The 15,167-nt window shown below is 49.2% G+C and overlaps 1 protein-coding gene across 1 annotated transcript in view; it reads left to right on the top strand.

Annotated features, from left to right (window-relative positions):
• PRRX1 (paired related homeobox 1) overlaps positions 1 to 15,167 on the top strand; it is a gene marked incomplete at its 5' end in the record, with an annotated part of 36,168 nt that overhangs the window by 10,271 nt on the left and 10,730 nt on the right. The gene's annotated exons all lie outside the window — the stretch shown is intronic.

Genomic DNA, 15,167 nt, shown 5'->3' on the forward strand with positions numbered 1-15,167 from the left:
TTGGAGTCTGTTCATGAACCGTTCTCCAGCTGGGAGGATGTGGGAATCATCAGAAAATGTATTCACAAGTTACTCGATCATTTAAAAAAATGATCAAACAAACAAAGACTGGTTTTTGGAAGGGAACTGTAAATTCCTCTTTCCCCCACACTGGGTTTTTTGAGGCATTCCCGTTAGGAAAATGCGGGGCTGGAGAAGAACGCAGAACCCCATGTTGCCCACTAATGACCTATTTTGGTGCTAACCCTCCTGCTCAATGCCCTGCCACCAGCCAAGCCCTCCAGCTGCTCCCCACGGGAGCCCAGCTCATGGCAGCCTGGCGGGATGGACCCGTCTTGTCTCCACCACTGATTCCCAGCAGAGAAATTTGGCTTGCTGGGGGAAGAGGCTGCCCATACTCCTCTGGTGAGATCACAGAGATTTCCCCACATCACAGTGCAGTGTTTCTGTGTGGTGCCCTGGCAAGGAGGGCAGCACGGGATCTGCTGGTGTCAAGTGCCAGCTGGAGCTGTGGATCCATGCCTTTTGCAAATCTGCTCGTCTGGCCTTGGACCAGCTCTCCTGCTCAATGCAAAGCACCACATCTTTATGAGAGGCAGATGTTTCTCACCCCCAGCATGTCCTACAGCTTTGCCTTGTCTGTGGGGCATCTCCTCACTGTGCTGCTCAGCCATGGGGAGGGCTCCAGGTGGGCTCTGTTTGGACAAGCTACGTGTCAAGGAAGGTGCAAACTGAGTCAAAAAGAGTCCAGAGGAGAGGTCAAGAGTGCTCCAGCTCCAGTTTAGGAGGAAAGAAGAGGTGCTCAGGCTCAAGTATAAACTGATTTCCAAGTCTACCTACAGCCATTGCAGATGTAAGTGAGGCAGTAGGGAAATCCTGCCAGGTCTAGAGAGGATAAGGAGACCTTGGAAGAGGTTTCCCTGAAAGGAAACCTTGTTGAGACATCAATCACAGATCTGATGGAGAAAAATATGTCAAGGAATAAACAGTGTAGAGCTCATCATACCTTGGGAAGGGAATCCTACCAGGTTTCAGTGGCTGTGTGACTTTAGTGGGAACTTGTTTAATCCTGAGTTTAATTTGTTCTGGCCAGCACAATGGTCTGCCTCTGAATTTCTTCCACATTCCAGGCAAGTTGCTGTGCTGTGTGCAGCTGGGATCCCTGTGGGGCAAGAGGCACCCATTGAGCTGAGGGGAAGTGTGTGGATAGTCACTGAATGAAAAAGAAATCTAGGATGTGATTAATAGGCAAACCACCCCAGAAAGCTGCCCTTCATCAGTCTGGGCAGGTTCATCTTTGCCTTTATGTATTTTGTATGTTCTCTGACCAGAGAGAGCCAATGTCTGGAGGAGGTTACAGCCAGCAAATGAATGGGATGTCTTGTTCTAGGAGGGTTGAAGACTCAGTGTGGAGATGGGTACTGGATCCTATTTTTTTGCTTTTTGATGCCAGGCTCCCTGTTCTCCCTGCCTCTCTTGCTACACCCATGGTGCTACTCTCCAGAAATCCTCAGAAGGACTTTGCTCTCTGCTCTGCTTCCCTGATCTCCACTCTTGAGTGGGAGCACTTTGGACTGTGTCACATTTTGCTGTCCCTTTCAGGCCACAGAGTGGCAAGGGTTCTTCCAGACACTTGTGATGATGGATTGAAATCCACATTTCTGGGACTTTCTAGGTAGAAGTCTTTCTCCTTCCTGTCTTTAATCCATCAGAGAAAGGTGGAATGAGAGCCAGTGGCTGAGAGGAAAAGCCAGACATGCATTCAGAGGAGGTAGGAAACGCATTTTTTAGCTGTGAGATGCTGTGTAATCACTAGAAATTACTCCAAAGGAGAGCGCTGGCTGCTGCATCCATGAATGTCTGGAAGCCCTTTTGGAAGAGCAGCTTTTGTCAGCCACGAGTTATTGGTCTCACTAGTGGGATAACTGGGTGAAATGCTATGGCTGAGTCTCACACAGAAACTGAAGAGCTGAGCTCTGGCTGAGGGACAGAGGATGTGCTGCACAATCCAATGTCAGAGATGTTCCTGCCAGGAAGTCAGGACACAGGACCAGATGGAGAACACAGATCCACTTGGTACAAGTCTGTTTACAGGTTTGAACCAAAACATAGCAAGAAACACAACAGGAAAGCAATGTCCTCATCTGATCATAACTCAGGCCCTTATGTGAACCAGCTGCCACACATTTATGGGACAATCTCCTCTCCAAAATTCCACTGTTAGGAATAACAGAGATAGGAAAGCCTCTGCAGAGCTGTGAGGGGCAAACATCAGCCATGGGAATAGCCCAACTCTCTCTTGTTTCAGGACCTCCTCAGAGTTTAGTACAGTTCTGAAGGCAATAGGCTGTTGTGTGTGATTTCTGCTGTTTCTGGCCAGGCTGAGGCTCTGAGGGAGCTGTGACTCCTTTAACTGCAACCCTGCCAGCTTCAGGTAAAATGAGGAAAACAGGGAGAGCTGCATATCTAATCAGTGGTGGGAAGAGAGATAAAAATGCTCAGCATCCTTGTGGGACAGAGCACCTCTGAAGTGGTGGAGCGAGCTCCCTGGGGAGGTCAGAGGTGGCTGTGCAGGGTTTTCTGGCACCAAAGGAAGGGAGCAGAAGGGTTTGCAGGGTTGGGATGATCAGAGCACTCCTCCATCCCCTATGTCCGCGCTCTGCTGCGCATTCAGCAGGGAACGAGCTGCTAAACCAGGAATGCCCAGAGAGCTGGAGAGGGGCAGTTCTTCCAGGAAGGTTCATTAAACAAACCCCTCATGAGTGGTTCTCTGCTCCAGCACTGAGCCCGTGGCAATGGGAGCTTTCTCCACCTCACTGGGGTGGTCATTTTCCAGCACCGATGCTCGATGTTTGTGGACATGTGGTCATGGATGTGCTGCTGGCCAAGGACTATGGAGTTGTGGAGGTTTCCAAATGTGCTCTGTTCCTAGAAGGGACACTGAATAAAAAATGTGCCGAGAAATGGTTTGGCAGAAGGTTTGGTTTGGAGGAATTATGCTTTCCTTCAGTGTGATTAATAACGGGGATGTGGGGAAAAGATCAAAATAATCAAACTGCTTTAAAAACTTTGCTGGGCTGAGCCATGTTCAAAACTCAGTCTGGGTGTGAAAAGTCAGGTGGTCTGTGAATTTGTCCCATATGCTCCAGGCAGGATTCAAGCTTCTGAATCAATCGTGGTGTCTCCCTAAGCACATGAAACCTGCCCCAGGCAGAGCCATGGCTGCATCTCTGGGGTGTTTGATGTCACCGTACCGTGCCCAAGTACATCTTGTCATGTGTCTCAGCTGAGACTGGGACTGGGAGAATCCTGTCTGGGCTGCACGGACCATCCCTGGAGACCCCCATCATCTTTGCCCAGGTCTTCTGAAAACATGGTCATTCACCTTGATGATCAGGAGGTGCCACAAGGCAGGAATGGGAATAGGATCATCCTTAACTCTCTGTGACGTGGATGGATTTTGCTGCCGGATGTGCACTGGCTGCTAATTCTGTTTTGGGGCATCGTCTTTGTAAAGAGAAAAATTCTTGCATACCTGGTGTGCAAGAGAGAGTCGGGTACCTCCTGGGGAAAATGCCCACCCTGACCTGAGCCTGTTATTTGTTTTGAGAGAGTTGAGGGGATGCTCAACCCACTGGAGTCAGGGATGTTGTCATTAGCTGACAGCAGAAGCTGCTGGGGAAGCAGCACTGGTCTTTCCTCTAACACTGTTGACAGTCACAAGAGCCAAAGAGAAGGAGACCTTCCTACCTAAAAATGTTGCTTGGCACTTCTCAAAGGAATTGTTTCTACATGAAAAAATGGAGATCCTGTTCAAATGCAGCAGGCAGAGAGCTTCTGTCAGTTCTGGCTGGATAGGGGAAGCCTTCTCCAAATTAAAGCAATTACGGAGAAAGCAGATGATTTGGATAAATACTTTGTTTCTGTGTTTCATTTAAAAGCAGCATCTAAGTTGCAGGAGAAAAAGAAAAGATATTTTATAAGCCTCAAAAAGGCAGGGTATCTCCTAGTTTGAAATTTCTTTTACTCTCCCGGAGTTTGCATGGTAGAACTTTTCGAAGCCCTGATGAAGTCAGCTCTAAACAGGCTTTTTAGAGAGCTAAAAGCCATCGGTTGGTGCCGTGGCCCGTGTGCTGGGGGCAGGGATGGTGCTTCGGGACGATGTGGGGAGATGCAGAGGGGCTTTTCTGTTATTCTGGTGCCATCTACTGGTCCAAGCCCACAGGAAGGTCCGTGGCAGCGGGGAATGAGCGCTGGGGTGGCCGGGGTGGGGTGGCCACTGTCCCCTCAGGAGCGGGGGCTGTCTTCCCTCCCTGCAGGGCACACAGAGGGAGTTGGTGCTGAGCTCCCCATCGTCTCCATCTCTGCTTTCTCCACGATTAATGGTTAAAAACACCAAAATCCAGCGCTTGGTCTGCTCAGACAGCTCTTCCAGCTCTGGTCTTACCAGGAAGGTGAGGGGGGATTTTGTGAGGGTGGCAGTGGGTGGCAAAGCTGCTCCTGCCACTGTGCACCTCCAGGGATGCCCATGGAGCAGCCTGGGCTGGGCTTTGCTGGGATTTTCCTTTGTTTTGTTAGAGCAGCAGTGTGACACTCTAGGTTCTTGTGTCTTGTAAAAGCTTGGGCTTGACCAGCTGTTTGGTCTTTCTTGCTAGCATTAATAATCCTCTTTCCTTTTACTGAGCCACCAGGTTTATAAAAAAATTAATGGGAGCTTAATTATCTTCACAGTTTCTGTTCAAATGGTCAAAACGTGGTTGAAATTGGCCAATTCCTCAAAAACTGCCAGACCAGAGGAAAAGAGCGTGTTGCATTTTAAGCATTTCCTCTGGTAAGCCAGCTGAAACCAGCTGGGCTGGCCTTCTGGAAGGCACCTCGAGGGATTTGGGATTTGAGGACACAGGCTCCTCTCTGAACACCCTGCTCCTGTGGGAGGCTGCTGTGAGCTCTGCCCCACGGCTCCTTCTCCATGGCTGCCTCTCTCCTGCTTGCCACGCATTCCAGGCTGGCTCTGCTGTCCCGGTGGCCGGGCCAGCCTCGTGTGGCACGTCCCTGAGGAGAGGATGTCCTCCCTCTCTGTTGTGGCTGCTTCAAAGGGCCCAGGCCCATCCTCCACTCGCTTCGCTCCAGCGTGGCAAGCTGGGCTTTGGGCAAGGCACAGCTGGCCTTGAGCTCAGCCAGCACAGGGAGCAAGCAGGACAGGAAGCCAGGAGAGAGGAACAGACCTTTGATGGGGTTTTCCAACTGCTTTTCCCTCTTTTTTTATTTTGCAGTTTAAAGGCAAGACCCACAGCAGGAGACCTAATGGCTCAGGAGCAGCATCTCTGCTCTGGCCAACAGGAGGCATTTCCCCTCCTGTAATCCATTTGGGTTTCAAGCCTTTGACATTGATTTCCGTATTTCCTCTATTTCCTTATTTCCTCTAATGATTTGAGAGAAGTCAAAGCCCTTTCTGTGTGAGAACTGTAAGCACGGGGGAGTAGGTGAAAGTGAGTAAGGCCGATGTTCAGTAACCTGGGCTGCCTGGTGGGACAGGACACCCCAAAGCTGTCCGGGCAGTTGCAGGGTTTTGGTGTTTTGGGACAGCTCGGCCTGTTTCAGGCAGTGCTGGTGGAGCTGTGGGGCAGATCTGTGATTAGGGTGGCCCTGGGCACCCTTCTCTCTGGGCATGGCTCTGGGGGAGTGCAGTAGCAGGGCTTCTGAGGCAGGCAGTGAGGGTGGGACACCTGATTTTGGCCATAGACTGGCAGGTAAGTAGGAAAGGGTATAACCCATGCCCAGGACTGAGAGTTTTGGTGCTTTATCACCTCTGTGCCCAGCTGGTAGATTCCATAAAACTGCCAGAGCAACTGAGAAACAAATGCCTGGCTAACAGAAGAGGTTTGTGGGAGAAATCTGTAGGTTGTATCACAGTCTGTGCTCAGCAGGCAAGAGGACTTGAAGTCAGCTGTGCATAAATTATAATCTTTGGGAATACCTTAGCTCCCCTAAGCAGAGTCCTGTTAGCCAGAAAGAAATGTAATATTTGTTTTAGTAACTCATCCATCCTTCATCGGGGATGAGTTTTCCAGCTTAAAAGGAGATTTTCATCTCCAGCTCCTGTAATGCTTCTAATGCTGGGACCTGATTTGGTTGAAATATGACTTGGGTTTACTTTGCCTGGAGACTTGGGGTTTTCTTCCTGTTGGTTTTGATTCAGGAAAGTGTGTCTGTTCATCAGGGGGCACTTAAACTATCTGCTGAGTAACAGCAGTGTGTAAGCTGGGAGTGGTGGGTGCATCTGCTGTGAGCTGGGCAGGAACGAGCCCATGACAGGGTTTGATGCACTCCTTCCCGGCAGATGTTGAGAAATAAAACACGATTCCAGGACACTCATCGAATGATCTTGGCTTGGTCTCCCTGCCAGTCGCTGTGTAAGGAGAGTAAATTTAAAAGGCCCTTTTCTTTTTTCCCTTAGAGGACTCCAGGGTCTGCCTTCCAGGCTCCGCCCTGTAGAAATTGCCATCTGACTCGTGGACTGGGAGATGGCTGAAATTTTCCTGTGCATTGCCTCAAGTTGGGCATTTCAGCCTTTAGTTCTATACCTGACTGTGAGTGGCTAGAGCAACACCTGGCTCTGCAGGTGGGTTTATCTGACACACTTCAGCTTTTAAAACAAAACAACTGACTAACGACAGGCCATTACTACCAGGCTGCCAACTTTTGCCTGGTTCACTAAACAGAGTGCCCAGAGATTTTATGGGAAGACTGTCACTTCCTGCCTGAATGTGCCATGCCAGCGCAGCAAGAGCAAAGCCCAGTCTCAGGATTGCTGTGACTCCTTGAAGGACCATGGCTTTTAATTATCTTATTTTTATTTTAAGCTTCAGATTCTGGGGTCGTGTTAAAACCTGGGATGAAAAAAGCACAACTCTGTCAGTGTTGTACAGCAAAGGGATGAGACTCAGCCAGCTTTAAGGTTAAAAAAAAGCAGAGAATGCAGGAGAGGAGGCACAGCCAGTCTGGAGCCTTTGTCCATGCTGATCTCCAGCAGGGGCAGTAGCACAGTTCTCGGAGGATCCAGCTTAGGATGCCTGAATATTTAGGCTGGTCCTGCTTTGGCTGCTCCTGCCGTGCATAAGGAACTCTGAGTGGCACAGCCATGGCAAAGCTCTCCCCTCTCCCCAGCCCAGTAAAGACTCCCAGACACAATTCAAGCCAGGTGACAATTCCTGGCCTTGCAGGAGCAGGGGTTAGCTGGTGCAGTCTGGGTTTTACACATGCTGGAGCGGGCAGGCTGTGTGCCATGGGCTGCAGCTGCCTGCAGAAAGGGCTCATTTTCCCCTCTCTTCTCTGTTGGTGCTGCACAAGTCCTCTGAAGGGTTAAATCTCCTTCCAGGACAAGATAAACAAAGACTATCTGCCCAATAAGCCCCTGTCTCTGTAGATATGGGGAAGGAAACAGAAAAGCTCTTGCCAGGCAGAGGGACAGGAATGTTTTACAGCTCTCGCAGTAGGCTCCAGGTTTGTGGCAGGAAAACGTAGCTCAGGCTGACCTCTCTGGAGTCCTCTTTTAGAGCCAGGGTGGAGATTGTTTCTGGACTGTGAGAAGCCCTGTCACTTTTCCCAGGTTAACTAAAGATAGCCCTGGTGCAGGGCAGGCAGGCAGTGAGGGCCTTTCCCTTCCCCAGGCACTCCCGCATGGACACGGCATTCATCCCGAGCAAACACCAGCAAGGACTCACAGCTCTGAGCTTTCCTTTTCCAGAGCCAGAGTGGAAAAAAGTTTGAGGGCCTGAGGAGTTTGGTGGCAGAGCTCTTTCCACCTCCCAAGGAAGTGAGAATAATCCAGGGACAGGGAAGGGAGGCTGCCTTTTGTCCTGGCTTGTGGCTGAGTTGTGCAGGATCAGGAGGTGATGGAGCTCCCAAACCTCCAGGCTGTTGACCTCAGTCTATCCCAGCTGACCATCCAGCCCAGAGGAATGGGATGCTTCCCTCATATTCCTCCTTAACCTAGTGAGCTGTGGGGCTAATGAGCTCGAGGTATCTCTGCAGCCTGCTTAGAGCTTAGCAAGGCCCTTGCAGAAACCAGCTCGCCGTATCCCAAGCCCTGTGGCTGAATTTGGCACAAGTGAGCTGGAGAGCTAGGGAGAGAGATATCACCAGTCCTAAAGCAGGCAGCAGCCTCCTGAGAAGGGGCAGGAAGGGCAGAATTCCCAATGCCCCTGCTGGACCAGCAGCTCGTGCTGAGCATTGTAGCCGAGCGTGTTTGCAGCGTTTTATGGGGCATAATCTGTTGTCATCAAAGCCCGTGGCAAATTCCGTACTTTCTGCAGCTGACTCTAAATAGGTCTTTTGAAGGTTGTAATTTCTCATTTAACTGATGCCAGTTGCGAATACTTTGTGTTGAGGAATAACCCCTTAGTGCCAAATAAAATACAGTGGAAGTCTGTGGCGTGTTTTTCAGCGTATTGTTAGTTACAGCCCTCCTGACAGAGCACATTCTATGCTGAAGATAAATGCTTGGGAGTCTCTTGCCAATTTATGTCCAAAAGGGCTTTTCTTGGATGTCCTCCTCTCTGTGGAAAATGCTTTTCTGTTTTTCCAGCAAACATTTAATGAGCTATGCTTAAAAGAAAAAGAGGGCCTATTTCAGGACCAGCCCGTTGTGCTTTAGTTCTCTCCCAGCTGGTTTGGGGTTCTTTGGGTCATTGTTACACCACGCTGCATGGCAGTGGTCTTTGTGTAGAAATTTGCATGCTCCAGGACCTGTGTGGGGGATGTTTCAGTCCACCCAGCACTGCTCTGGTGTGTCCCTCATGCCTGGGATGGAAGGATATGTGCAGCTGACCTGTACCAGAAAATCCAGACTCTGTCCAGGCTGCAGGTACAGTTGTTGGCACATCAGATGTGGATTCCCATGCAGGAATTGAATTTAATTTCTGTGACCACAGGGGAGCCTGGAGAGTTGGTTTAAGTGGGCTAGGCTGTGGGGCCAGTTGGAGGATGTGCCCAGAGGCATCTGGGCTGGTGGTGGCCCATTGCCAGGAGTCTCTGGTTCCTCACTGGCTCCAGCTCAGCATGTCCAGCCCCTGGCTGGGCCCTGGGGCTGACCAGAGAGGGTGTTCAGCTGGTCATCCCTGGTCCCCTGTTCTGGGAGATGTGTCAAGAGCTGCATGAGGAACAGGGAGAGGGAGGTGGCCACCTCTGACAGGGAACCACCTGCACACTTGTTTCCATGACCAGAGAGGTTGGCAGAGGTCTCCTAAGTGAAACTGAAGGCTCTTGAGGTTTCTGTGAGCAGCCAGAAGCAACTGAGCTTTCTTTCCTAGGAATGGGGTGATTTCACAAGTCCCCTTGAGGGATGCTGCTGGTGAAGCAGAGAGAAAGCCCATCCCATGGATGCTTCTCTCTAAATCCCAAGTGTGGGGTTGTGGATCAGGAGGTCAGCGAGGCTCAGGGAGGGTCTGCACTGCAGCAGTGGGGTGACCTGAGGATCTGTGCCCTGCTAGCACTGGCAGTGGCTGGGAAATGGGACTGCAGGACTTACAAATACACCATTTGTGCATGCAGCTGAAGTGAACCACCTGCTCTATGTACCTTTATACCATACAGTGAAAGTGGTTTTGATACTTGCTGTTATTTTATTTTCTGTGCTGTGAAGGTCAACAGTGTGAATGAAATGCCAGTGCATCCCCCTTGTGATTTATTTGGAGGGGATTTGCTTTTTGTCTGCACCCCTCTAAGCACGGGGCTGCTGGATGTGTTATGAGCAAAGAGACAGTTGACAATCCACCTCTACTCCAGGGCCATATGGAATTTTCATGTGCTTTCTGACCTGCACTACCCCTGGCACACGTTCTTTCAGCTTGCTTTGAGGACCTCTGCTGATGGAGAAATCTGTGTAACTCACACTAATCACCCCTGCAGCCTTGAATCTGGTGGAAGGTAATTTACTTATTTCAGGGCGGCTTTGATGTGGATGGGTTTAAATCTGCACTTCCATACAGTGTTGAATGTGGCCCTGAGGCTAGGCTCTCTGTAAATATTCTCATTGTTTTTCCAGTGGAAAACATCACCTAACTCCCAAAGGTTTTGCTGAGTAGTATTTTTATTACTTGAGGAACATTTCTTCCTGCATTTCCATTGCAATTCATATTCACATATCAGTGTTTCTTGGCTCTAAAAGTACTTTGTATTCGATTTACTTTGTTTTTACTTTAATTGTTAGCAAAAAAAATTTAATGAAATAATGAAACAATAAATTATTTTGCCAGAGGGTTGATAAAGAAAATCATAAGATGTTTTCCTGCGTGTGTGGAGCAATCTGTTTAAAAACTTCTCATTAAACGTAATAGCATTTCTGAACATGAGTAACACTGGGAAGTTTGAAAAAGTGCCCATGCTAACAGGCTGGGGGACAGGAATTTGCTGTATTTGACAGGCTGGATATGAGAAGGATGCAGCACTGCAAATTCGGCAGCACAGCCTTGCCAATGTGTCTAGACAGCCCATCTCTATGGGGGAGAGAAAAGCTTATTTCTTGGAGCTGCTCCAATGAGACCAGACCACTTCTGGTCTCCTTTATCCGTGGAGACTTTCCATCCAGGCTTGGGGTTTGTGCTGAGCTGGCTCAGCCCTTGCTGCCTGGTGGTTGATGATCCACATGAACTGATTGGAGCGAGCCATCCAACCTTCTGCTGGTCTTGAGATGCTCCTGTGTTAGGTGAGGATGTGGCTGGCCTGCAGTGGGTGTGATTCATTAGCTCGAGCCCTTTAAAAGACTTAAATTGTGTTAAATTTTGCTAGAACAGCAGCAGCTCTCTGCTAACCCTGCACCAGACCAAAAGCAGTGTTTTGTGGTTGAGATATCCCACGTTTCTGCACAGGTCCCCTAAATTGTCTGGTGCTACAGGTTAGATTATCTGACATTTCAGGCACAAATAAACAGATATCCTACAATATATTCATCACCTGGAGGCAAAAATTAATACTCCATATTAAGGATTGTCATTTCCAACATATCCCTTGTGTGCCTCAGTTCACAGGAACTCTCATAATCATTATTTTGCCTCCTCTGCTGGGAGTTGTGCTTTTCAAACTGTGGTGAACTCTGGAAAGACAGGGCTCTCCATTCTTCAGCTTTTTGATTTCAGATTTCTGGATGATTGTTCGACTCTGGCAAGGAACCATTTAAAATACATTCCACAATATTCATCATTCCAGCAGGCTAGGAAACATAAGATGTAGCAATTTATTAGCTAATGTGAAATGCATTTGCTGTCCAGAAGAGGCAAAGGTGGGTCTGAGCCTGGTTTCCCTTTGCATCCTGCAGAGCTGGGGTGGGGAGCATCCTGGAATCTGTGATCTGTCCCATCTGCCCTCCTGTTTTGCTGGATGTCCCTGTGTCCAACAAAAATCTCACAGACACCAGCAGCAGCCTTATCCCATCTCCTTGTCCCTTCTCCATAGATGAGCAGATTTTCACAGTGGTGCTGGGAAGGAGAAAGTTGTTTTGAAATGGCCCTATGTGCTCTGATTCCTTTGCCTGCTGCAGCAACTGTTTAAGGTCCTTCATCTCCCAATCTAAGGCAAGGAGTGTGTTCCTGGTCAGGATGCTCAGCCCTTGCAGAGGCAGGTGGGCTGGATGCTGAGAGCAGGGCTCAAGTTATGTTATTTCTGGACCTTGGATGCCATAGTTTTTCCAGTTGTGATCAAGAGGGACCCATAAAATCCATTAGCGGTAAAAAAATGGATTTCTAAGTGAAGCTTTGCAGTGGCTCCAATCCAGTTTGCTTGGGAAGTGGTGGTGGTCCAATTTCCTTGAAACACATTTGTTCCTGGATGCTAATGAAAGGGGAGCACAGCCTTTGGAGAGCTCATTCCCGTGTTCTCACTGCTGTTTGCGCCTTCCCTTCTCCCGGCCCGCGGCGCCCTGTGGTCCTGGCACGGCCCTTCCGTGCCATGCAGTTTGCAGTCCTGGATATTCCAGGAATACACAGATGAAATATCCATTGGGAGCAGTGTTCCTGCCTGCCAGAGGAGCCAACTGGCGTGTGCATCCCACTGGTCATGGTCAGTCTGTTTGTGCAGGTCCCACATACCAGAAAACACATCCAAATGAATTTCCAGATCCAGTCGGGGTGGCTGCTGGATAATGGCACTTCTCAGCAGCACGAGCAGAGACATTCATGGAGACACTCAGCTTGAGTCAGTCCTTCCCCATGGAAGGAGCTTGCTGGGGAACATTTGCAGGCTCTTGTGGCTGCCATGGTGTTTGGAAATGAGCCAGCTGAAATGCTAAAGTGGGTCATATGCAATGGATATATGGACTGGAAAAAAATACCCCCCAAAGCTGCTCTTTTCTGTCTTGACAAAAACCCTTTCTTTTTTCTTCCCCCACCCCCCCTTTCTATTTTTGCACTAGTCAGCTTTTTGCAAAAATATCTGCTTTTCCTTAATATGAAAGCTTTTCTAGTTCACAAGGATTTTTTGCCACTTTTTCTAAATGCAAGAATAAACCTGTTAAAAGCAGTGTTGCCCAGAGTTCAGGTGGGCATGCAGTGCCAGATCTGCACTTCATGGCTTCCACCTGTTCATGATTCATGGCAAGCTGCAGGTCTGGGGGGTCACCACACATAAAGATAAGGGGACGGTAGGAAAATCCAACAGGGGAGCAGGTGGAAATATTACCTTTTGCCTAACATGTAAACCCCATGAGCTCACTCCAGGGGAATATGAGTGTGGAACATAGATTAGTAACCTGTCCTGTCCTAATTGCAGTGGTGCTTGTTGCCACTGTGTGTGAGGCAGGTTGTGGGGTATATCCAGGGGGATGTGGATATTGGCCTTCCTGACACTTCAGTCTACTCCTGCATAGAAAGTGTGAATTGCACAGTCAAGTTGAGCACAGTGGTGGCTCTGAAGGACACTGGGAGCTGGTTTGGAGTACACCAGGTATGCATGAAAGGGGCAGTGTCCCACAGCTTGGCTTTTTGAGTCTGTGGAGAAGGGAAGGGAAAGGGTGCTGGACAGGAGAGGAGAATTTATTTTTTTTTTTCCTGGAATGAACTGGGGCAGGGAGGGGATGAAGAACGTAGAGAGGCGTCTTTGGGAGTGAGGAGAGCCGATGGAGCAGGGCGGAGGTTGGGAAGTTTGATCTGTGATGAATCAATGCCATTCCTAAGATGAAACATCAGGACACACGGCATGGAAGGGGAGCTGATGGGAAGAGGTGCTGGAAGTCAAACCCCTGACCTTGCAAAGCCATGGGTTCACACGTGTTCCTCTGCACCAAGCACTGATGCAGATCTGAATCCAGGAGTGAGGGAGGGGCTGTGGAGGCTGAGGAGGGCCTGGAGGTCACACTGGCACCATGGCAGCTCAGTGCTGTGACATTTGAGGGGTAACACTCTGGGGTGTGTCTGGCACAGCTCTGAGAGTGCATTTTTGCCCCTCTGTCATGGGTCCAGTGTCTCTGGGGCGTGGGGCTGAGCTAAAGAGGGACATGGGGGAGCTCAGCCCCCTTGGATCCCATCCCCTCCTGAGCCTGCTCAATCCACACTGCTGGATCCCCGCCATGGCCTGGTGGTTTGGTCTCTTTGTCAGTTACAAAGGGCAGCCTCACAGAACATGATTTGCCACTGGCAGGCTTTTAAATACATGTGTTTGCTTTTGATTATGTGTGTTGTTTTTTGGGGGTTTTTTTAAAATTAATTTTCCAAGGATCAATGTGGTAATGCATATAAAAATTACAATATGTAAAACAAAGTATAAAAGCATACAAGGAATTCCAAACACATAACATACCGTGCCTTGGAGCTTATGAGATCCATACAGTGCTTATTGTATTATGGGAACATTCTGACCCCAAGACCCGTCGGAAAGGCTTGTTAGAAGAGCAGGACTAAACCATGTGCCTTATGAGCTGTAGGATGCCCAGAAGGAAAACCCTAGTGAATAAAAAAAGCAGAATTGTTGCAGCAGAACTCAGACTAGTCTGTGGGATGTAGTGGGACTTTCCATGGCTTTGTACCAATTTCTGGAGGAGGATGTAAACTTCTTCCCCCACAAATGTTGTTCTCCCAGTAATTAACACTAAATGTTAAGTCTTTCCAGGGAGACTCTCTGGATTTCCATGGGATTATGATTACTCTTTGTTTTTTCCCCAAATATAATTTCTTCTGTCAGCTCCAGCAAGTGGGAGCACTGACATGGTTAGGGAGGTCTCACATCGTAGCTGCTGTAACTGCCCATGTGCTCTACAGGTTGCCACCAGATGAGAGGCAGAGCACCAGAGCTGAAACCACCCTGGAAAGGAGTTCTGGCTTACGTCTGCCTTAGGACAGGGCTCTCGGCTTCTGGTGCCGCCCTGCCTGTGGATCAGGAGCAGGGCAGGTTGGGATTTTAATAGGACCCCACCCCTGCTAACCTGCAAAAACACAGAGCAGAGCACAGAGAAAGCCTCTGCACTTGGGTCCCCAGCGCCTGGTAAGTTTGGGTGAGGACTGTTTGCATGTTGGAAACTATTTTCAGACTCTCCACTTGGAAGGTGACAACCCCAAGACCTCATTCCAGGTACCAGGAGTCAGTGACTGTGCTGTGCTTTGATTCCCACCTGGGAATGATTCCTTTGGCCATGGTGCAGTGGGAGTCCCTCTGCACGAGCCACTGTCCTGAGGGAGGCCAGCGAGGGTTTCATCCTGCATGCCGGTGAGGCTGTGGCTGTACAGGACCGTAGCAGGTCCTGGCAGGCAGAGCCAAGTGCAGCAGGAGAGCTGGGGCAGGGCTCTCCCTGCTGTCCACACAGCAGAGTTCACAGCTCTGTAATGATCTGTAATTGTTCGTGTGCAGGCAGCTAAAAAGCCACCCTGATAGGTTCCACATTGCAGACACTTGGGAGAGGAGCTGCCCCAGCCCCATGGGTAACACTGAAAATATGCACGTTTTTCCATGTAATATTAAAACTCAGGTTTGTTATGAAGAATTTGGTGTTGCCTTTCTGAAGCTTCGTGCTTGTGCACAGAACAACTTATTATTTATGTGCAAAACTTGAACCTGACTCCAAGATAATCACAAGAGATGGCTCTTAAAGGAAATAGAGCATCTGTTTCTTTCTTACATTATTTTTTTCTGTATTCCCGGTGCTCTTAACAAGACTGGAACTTCGGATACTTGGATTTTCTGTG

The sequence above is a fragment of the Zosterops lateralis genome, assembly GCF_965231275.1.
Source record: "Zosterops lateralis genome assembly, chromosome: 9".
NCBI classification, from domain to species: domain Eukaryota; kingdom Metazoa; phylum Chordata; class Aves; order Passeriformes; family Zosteropidae; genus Zosterops; species Zosterops lateralis.